This window comes from Lolium rigidum, chromosome 3, assembly GCF_022539505.1.
Source record: "Lolium rigidum isolate FL_2022 chromosome 3, APGP_CSIRO_Lrig_0.1, whole genome shotgun sequence".
NCBI classification, from domain to species: domain Eukaryota; kingdom Viridiplantae; phylum Streptophyta; class Magnoliopsida; order Poales; family Poaceae; genus Lolium; species Lolium rigidum.
The window spans coordinates 249520013-249528367 of NC_061510.1; positions in this window are offsets into that span (position 1 = coordinate 249520013).

Here is an 8355-nt window from a genome sequence, read left to right on the forward strand (position 1 = left end):
CTCGGGGAGCGCGTGGCTTTGCCGGCCCCCCTCCGGCGGCGGCGAGGCAGGGAAGGGAGGAGGTGGGGGGTGAGTGGTGGCGGCTAGGGTTTGCCCCTCGGCCGCCAGAGGAGGGCGACGCAGATTATGACATTGATCGGCTACAGGATGGTGATTGATGCCACTAGCGTCGAGATAGATCAATCAAGCTGTTGCGTGTTGATTCAGTGGGCCAACTTGCTTCTGGTCCTTCGCATTCTTGTGTGATTGTGCCTGTGTTTGTGAGTGTGATTGTAACATTCTTCAGAGCAAAAATCAGACCGGGAGATTGTGCTTTGTGTGACATGGCAGCAAAGAGTGCAAACATGCCTACCTATACAGGCTTCAAGTGTCATCTCAGATCGCGGGCCTGCCTGATAGTAGGAGGAGCTGCAGGGTGTGGAGGAGCCTAGAGAAGGGAGTTGGGATGAACTGTCGTGTCATTTCAAACGGAAAACTTGGAAAGGCATATGTTTCCTGCCTCGTTGCTGGAAAGGGCAAAGTCACACGAGTTGGTGAAGCCATTGATTCCGGCAGTAACTGCATCTCTAATCACGCCCCCGGCATCTAGCATCTGGGGCGTGTAGGGCTTCGGGTCGGGCCATAGAAAGCCCAACAGAAAAACTAGGCCCAAGCCTGGCTGGACTAAAAAGCCGTCCATCAGGCAAGGCTTCTTCGTTAAATCGTGTTTTCGCACTTCCTAGGCCTGGCTTGGTAGTCGGGCCAACAATTTCAGGCCCATGCTCGGGAAATTTTGGGCATGCTGCCCAAGACCAGAACTTAAGAGGTATGTGTGTGTACATAGTTTTGCGTTAAAATTTTGCACTACAATAAATTTGGGAAGGATGTTTGGCCACAATGAAAATGGCGGAGCTTCGGGCTCAAAGAAGGTGACCAAGAGCTCTCGTGTTGAGGGCGGTTCTTTGAAGGGTGCCCTCGACAAGGGCTACAAGAGGGCCAGTTCTCACACTATGCTGCCCACGAAGTCAGTATATGAAGAATTTCTCTCGCACAATGGGTTGCAAGAGGACCTCATCACCATGGTCCAGAACTCGGGCATGGAGGTCGTCTCCTCCCTCAACACCGACACCTACAAGAACCACTTGGGAGTTCCTCTCAACCTTCTCTAACAACCTTGTCACACACCAACAACATTGCACTGTGAGCTTTACACTTAGCAACACCCCTCTCAGCATAACCTTTGAGCAATTCTATGATTGTTTCGGGTTTTCCTATGAAGGAGAACTCGATATGACTAATGAAGCCCTCGCTCAGGAAACGGTTTCTTGGGAGAGAATGTATGTTCACAAGAACTACGACTATTTGCATAGCAAGACTGTACGGTCTTGAACCCCACCATCCTCTACTTTGCTGCATTCTTTTTGTTTGGGAGAGGAGACATCGTGGCAATGCTAGGCCACAGTGTTCTTCACATGGCTCTCCATCCGGGCATGGTTAACAAGGTTAACCTTCGTGCTTTTCTCATCTAGCACTTCCGGAGCCAAAGGTCGGCACACGCAGGAGATATTCGATGTGGATGTTTGGTCACCCAAATAGCCTACACAAAAGGTTGCCCTATTCCTGTTGAACGACCTGTTGAAGGAAGTTAGTGTCTGGATAGAAATCATATGGCTAACACCAAATTCAGGGGGGCGGGGGTTATGGCCCTAATCATCATCTCTATGCTTACCGATTTTTTATTTTAGCCAAGGGGCCCTATGCAACAGGAAATTTTTGATTTTGTCCAAGATTTTGGTTTGCCAGGGAAGGATAGTTGGTTTCTCTCTAAGGAGGAATACATCAAAGTGAGGGTCATCGCTGGAAGGGTTCCCAACAAGGAGAACAACTCTGCTTGGGAGCAAGGAGGAGGCCAACATGATCAGGACCATCAACAAGGATGGATTGACATGGGCTAGAATGACTATGTGCAGCAGCAATAGTATGTACCACCAGCGCCACCACCCAGACACAACTATGTCCCTGGTTACTCGCGTGAGTGACATGGAGAACACGTTGCACGACATGAATGCCAATTTTGTTAAACCGACTCTAAACTTCACCCACTTAATGAGCACGTTCCCGAACTACTACCTGCACCACAACTAGCCGCCAAATGATGACGATGATGAGTGAGCCAAGTTAGGCCAAAATCCTAACCTTGGGGAGGTCAAAATCATCTGCCCTTTTGCATTCATATTTTCCATTTTCTTGTTTTGATTCTTCTACCTTTTTAGTTGCATGTTTACTTTCAATTTTGCGTGAACCCAAAAGGAAAATCGCCTCCTTTTCTCGTAATAAATATGGTCCCCCGAAGGGAAAAAGGTAAATGGGAGTGTTGGGCGTCCCCCGGGATCAAATCCCCCATATCCTCTACGTGAATGATGCATGTAAAATGCATACATGATCTTTTTCCTTTATCATATTGAATTCTCACATATTTGCAACATATATGATGTTAATATCATGTTTTACATTGATTTATGGGGATATACCAATGATCCCCTTTATTTGATTTATAATTCTGCAGAACAGGAAAACCCTGTTTTGTGTATTTTTCACTTTCACAGACCTACACGGAGTCAAATTGACCTAAATTTTTTGGGGCGTCACTTTTTCATCGGGAGAAGCACCCTGGAACTTTGGAGGAGGCCTAGATGGGCCTGAGGCCAAAAAGAGCACAGGTGGCGCGCCCAAACATGTAGGACGCGCCACCCATACTCTTTCGACCGTCGATTGTCCAATTGACCTGATTCTTTCACCCACCGACGTATTTTGACCTAAAAATCACTATCGAAGATTTCTCGGGAGGAGAGCGCTACAGAAAGAAAGAAACATGAAAATAAAGGCTGCAACAGAGAAGATTGGAGAGGGAAACTCCGCCAGGATCACCGCCGAAGGGGATCTCCACCTTCTCTAACGTCTTCATCATCATCACCATGATCAAGGGAGAGTAGTCCACCTCTGGACTACGGGTTTGTGGAAGTATCTTGATCTATTTCTCTCATGTTCTTCATAGTTCTTAGTGCCATATGAGCTGCCTCACATGATTATGGTCATATTTGTAATACCTATATGGTGGATCATTATTCTATGATATTGTGCTATGAGATTTGATCGTATTATGTGCAAGATGTATTGATAGATGCATATTATGTACCATGTTCGTAATTATTTGTTCTGATCCAACATCTATGCAAGAGTGTGTGTGGGGTGATGTGTGTATTAGATGGAGTAACATGGTTTTAGCGAGCTGATCTATTATGGCCTTGTCTTTTCTCTTGCTACCTCACTAGGGATAAAGTGAATGATGTGCTATGTTTCTCATGTGACAAAAGTGATGATCTTGTTTGGTCAAGGTAGCATATATTATATTCAAACATCATGTCAAAGTACTTATGGCTATGCTCTGTTAATTCTGAATACAAGATTGCATGGAGTTCTACCTTTTTTGTGGAGTATAAGAGAGATGTATTGCATCATCTCGTACGTGATGCTCATATGAATGTGTATCTTACTCATGTTATTATTTTTGTATCCTCATATCTCATTGATGAATTGTGATTTGTCCACTACTACTTAAAAGAGAGAATAGTCAAGTGAACCCATGAACCCTGGTCTATGTTTTATCATAAAAACACATTTATATTGCTTTTATCTTGTTTTCTATTTGTTGCACTATTTTAATTCGAAAATAGGAAAATATTTACTTTTCTTAGTTGCATCCAACACACCAAAAGCAATCAACCCCTTTACAGTTTTTTCTTAGTTACTATATTTTATCTAATTTTACTCGCTTTATTTTTACTTGTGTTTTATTTACTTACACGAAATCTTGTGCTTGACAACCTCACGGTGGAGTTGGGGATACAAGGCTTTTATTTTACTTTGCGGGATTGCTAGAAGGAGAGAGAAGAGAATACTCCTTGCTCAGTTCCTCGAGAGTTCGATATAACCCTCGAGTCACCCTTGTGGGGAAAATACTTTGCTATCGCAACACTCTGCACTTGGAGTCCTAGCAACATCAAGACATTTTATGGAGCCGTTGCCGGGGAGCTGAAAAGAGTTACATCATAGTGGTTGCTGCGTAAAAGGTATTTTCTAGAAGAATCTTCTTACAACTGTGTCTCACCAAAGCTTGGGGAGGTAACACCACTGTGAGCTTTCTTATCTCTTTTAGATTTTACATCTTTGCTTGCTTGTTCTTATTTGTCTTTGCATGGGAGAAAGAAGCTTGGGGAAAAAATTTATTCGTCTTTTTTGCCTTTGCTTGCGTGTTTTTATTTTTATTCTTTGCTTGATAGTTTTTTTCATAAAAATTTAAAAACACATAAAAAGTAGTAGTAACTATCTTCTGAAAATCATGGGTTATTGAATCTTATAAATGAAATACTAAGTTGTGTGATTACACAAACACTCCTAATAATCACTTTATTGCTAAACCTAACACTGCACCTGAGATAACTGCTGAAAGCTTTGAAGTAAGTCATGGGTTATTGAATCTTATAATTGGGGAAAAATTTGGAGGTAGTGCTAGTGAAGATGCCTCTATGCATTTACATGATTTCTGTGAAATTTGCGGTATGCAAAAGTTTAAAAATGTGGAAAACAATATTGTCAAGTTAAAATTATTCCCATTTTCTCTTAGAGAAAAATCTAAAGAATGGTTATTATCATTACCCACTGCTAGTATTATTTATTGGGATGATCTTAAAGAAAGTTTCATTAAAAAGTATTACCCAAATGTTAAGATTTTATAAAAACAATTTTTTTTGTAATAGTGCTTGTTGTATTAGACAAATAGGAAGTCATCGTGCTAACGCACCAGAGAAACAACCGTCGCGAATAATGATAACCATAAATCTGAAGAGACTAACACCAACTAACATAAATAAACGATCCTTGGAGATCCTTCGGGCACATGACTCCATGCCCCCTCCGTTGGTGCTAGACGCATGACCAGAGTGAGGATAGGGTGAGAAAGAACTTATTCTGATTTCAGGTTATAGGTACCATGACATCATATAGAAAAAGACTTCTAAAACCATAGACAAAGAACGGAAACCCTAACTGGTGATGGATCGTGTGGTCCGACACATCTTCAAAGCCCCAAGACCCCAAGGCAACTAGAGGCGGTTGAACCGGCAACATTGCCGACAAGAGGAACCAGGAACAGAACCCTAGGTGATTTGGTGGCTACCTCTCCTAGGCTCCTCACATACCGGTTCGCCACACAGGCCGGTTAATTACTTTCTTTCCATATTTTTATTTTTTATGTAGCCTAAAATATTGGGTATTTTGAGTGTTCAAAAAATGGCTCTCTGAAAGCCAAATCGTCCACACTAAGTTATGGGATAATAATATTTTGAAGCCCGTCTTCTAATTTGCGGTATTCTCCTAGTGACACGTCCTTCTCAGGAATCGTAGCTACTGCTTCCGTGCTCAGTTGATCTAGAGGATGATTATGACAGTGATCAACTAATGGATGGTGATTGCTGCCACTAATGTGAAGATAGATCAATCAAGCTGTGGCATGTAGATTGAGTGGGCCAAGCTGCTTCTGGTGCTGCTCATTCTTGCGCGGTTGTGCCTGTGTGTTGTGAGTGTGATAGTAACATTTTTCAAAGCAACAATCAGATCGGGATCGGACTTGTGTTTTGTGTGACATGGCAGCAAGAGTGCAAACATGCCTACCCTCCCTGTAATTATAGACCGGCTGCTTGGCCACTCGAGATAATAAAACAAACGGTGGGGTTTTTCCCCCCCCCGTCAACCTCGAAAAAAAAAAATGGAAGGAGACAATGAGGTTTTTTTTGGGAGTTGGCATGAAGTGTCATGTCATTTCAAACGGGAAATTGGGAAAAACCTGCTGCGAGAGAATTCGTTCTGGTTGAATTTTGCCTTACTTTTTTGGTCCTGGCAGAAAAATTCTTTCTTTCATGACAAACAAAGTTTGGTTGGTTTCTTATTTAGCCCTACCGTCAATTCTGTTAGCTACTCCTGTCAAATATTTTTTTGCTAGAGTTGTATATGTTAGATGTATATATCTGTCTATTGTAGTTTCCCCATATGTTAGGGGGCTTTCTGCATATGTGCACCTATACATGTACTATATATTGTGGCATTTGGCCCCTGGTAATACAACAAGCATATTACCCTAACATGGTATCAGAGCTAAAATTGATCCTCTAGTTTTCCCGGCCGACGTTGCTTGTTCTTCTCCGTACGTCGCCCGTTCATCTGCTCCTCGTCCTCGACCTGCTGCTCCTCTCCCGATTCCGATGGCAGGTGCTCTTCTCCCGATCCCGGCGCGAGACCCGCCCGACGCCCGCCCGACCCCGTCGCTCCCGATCCGTGCTGCTCCCGTCGTACGCCTGTCCCGCGCGTGATCGCGCGTAGCTCCGTCGCCCACGATCCGCGCGTGGCTGCTCTCTGTCCGACGCCCGCCCGACTCCGTCTGCCCCTGCTCCGTGGTCGATTCCTGGTCGATCTCCCTGCCCCCGCTCCGTGTTGGCCGCTCCCTGCTCTCCGTTCGGCCCGCGCGTGGCCATGCTGAGATCGATCTCCTTGCTCTGCAGTTGACTTCCTTCTGAAAAAAAACGAAAAAAAAGCGAAAAAAGAGCTATGTCTTCCTCGGGCTATGTTGAGATCCCTCGCTGCCCGGTGATCTTCGATGGCGCGAATTACCCTGATTTTGCTGCCTTCATGCGCGTCCACATGCGCGGTCTTCGTCTTTGGGGTGTGCTTTCTGGCGAGGTCTCCTGTCCGCCGCGCCCTGTTGCTCCTACGGTGCCTGTTGCACCGCCACCTATTGCCCTTGCCCCTGATGCTACTCAGGCGGATAAGGATGCAGCCAAGAGTGCTGATGACACTGCTCTGGCTGATTATGACCGGAAGGTCCAGGACCACTCTACTGCCGCTGCGACTTACCGGCTGGATCTGACTGAGTACACTCAGTGGATAGATGAGGATGCTCGTGATGCTGCTGTTCTCACCTCCAGTGTTCTGCCTCAGTATGTGATACGTCTCCGACGTATCGATAATTTCTTATGTTCCATGCTACATTATTGATGATATCTACATGTTATATACACATTATATGTCGTATTTATGCATTTTCTGGCACTAACCTATTAACGAGATGCCGAAGAGCCAGCTTGCTCGTTTTCTCGCTGTTTTTGGTTTCGTAAATCCTAGTAAAGAAATATTCTCGGAATTGGACGAAATCAACGCCCAGGGTCCTATTTTGTCACGAAGCTTCCAGAAGACCGAAGGAGAGTCGAAGTGGGGCCACGAGGTGGCCAGACAACAGGGCGGCGCGGCCTAGGCCCTGGTCGCGCCGACCTATGGTGTGGGCCCCTCGTGCCGCCTCTTTACCTGCCCTTCCGCCTACAAATAGCCTTCGTCGCGAAACCCCCAGCACCGAGAGCCACGATACGGAAAACCTATCGAGACGCCGCCGCCGCCAATACCATCTCGGGGATTCTGGAGATCTCCTCCGGCACCCTGCCGGAGAGGGGATTCATCTCCCGGGAGGACTCTTCACCGCCATGGTCGCCTCCTGGAGTGATGAGTGAGTAGTTCACCCCTAGACTATGGGTCCATAGCAGTAGCTAGATGGTTGTCTTCTCCTCATTGTGCTTCATTGTTGGATCTTGTGAGCTGCCTAACATGATCAAGATCATCTATCCGTAATACTATATGTTGTGTTTGTCGGGATCCGATGGATAGAGAATACTATGTTATGTTAATTATCAAGTTATTACCTATGTGTTGTTTATGATCTTGCATGCTCTCCGTTATTAGTAGAGGCTCGGCCAAGTTTTTGCTCTTAACTCCAAGAGGGAGTATTTATGCTCGATAGTGGGTTCATGCCTCCATTAAATCCGGGACGAGTGACGTAAAGTTCTAAGGTTGTGGATGTGTCTGTTTCCACTAGGGATAAAACATTGATGCTATGTCTAAGGATGTAGTTATTGATTACATTACGCACCATACTTAATGCAATTGTCTCGTTGTTTTACAACTTAATACCGGAAGGGGTTCGGATGATAACCGATGTCTACGGGAGCTTCTATTCTTGTAGACAGTTGTTGGGCCTCCAAGAGCAGAGGTTTGTAGAACAACAAAGAAGTTTCCCTTAAGTGGATTACCCAAGGTTTATCGATCTCGGGGAGGAAGAGGTCAAAGATATCCCTCTCATGCAACCCCGCAACCACAAAGCAAGAAGTCTCTTGTGTCCCCAACACACCTAATAGGTGCACTAGTTCGGCGAAGAGATAGTGAAATACAGGTGGTATGAATAAGTAGTAGCAACGGCACCGTAAGTGCTTTGCCCGA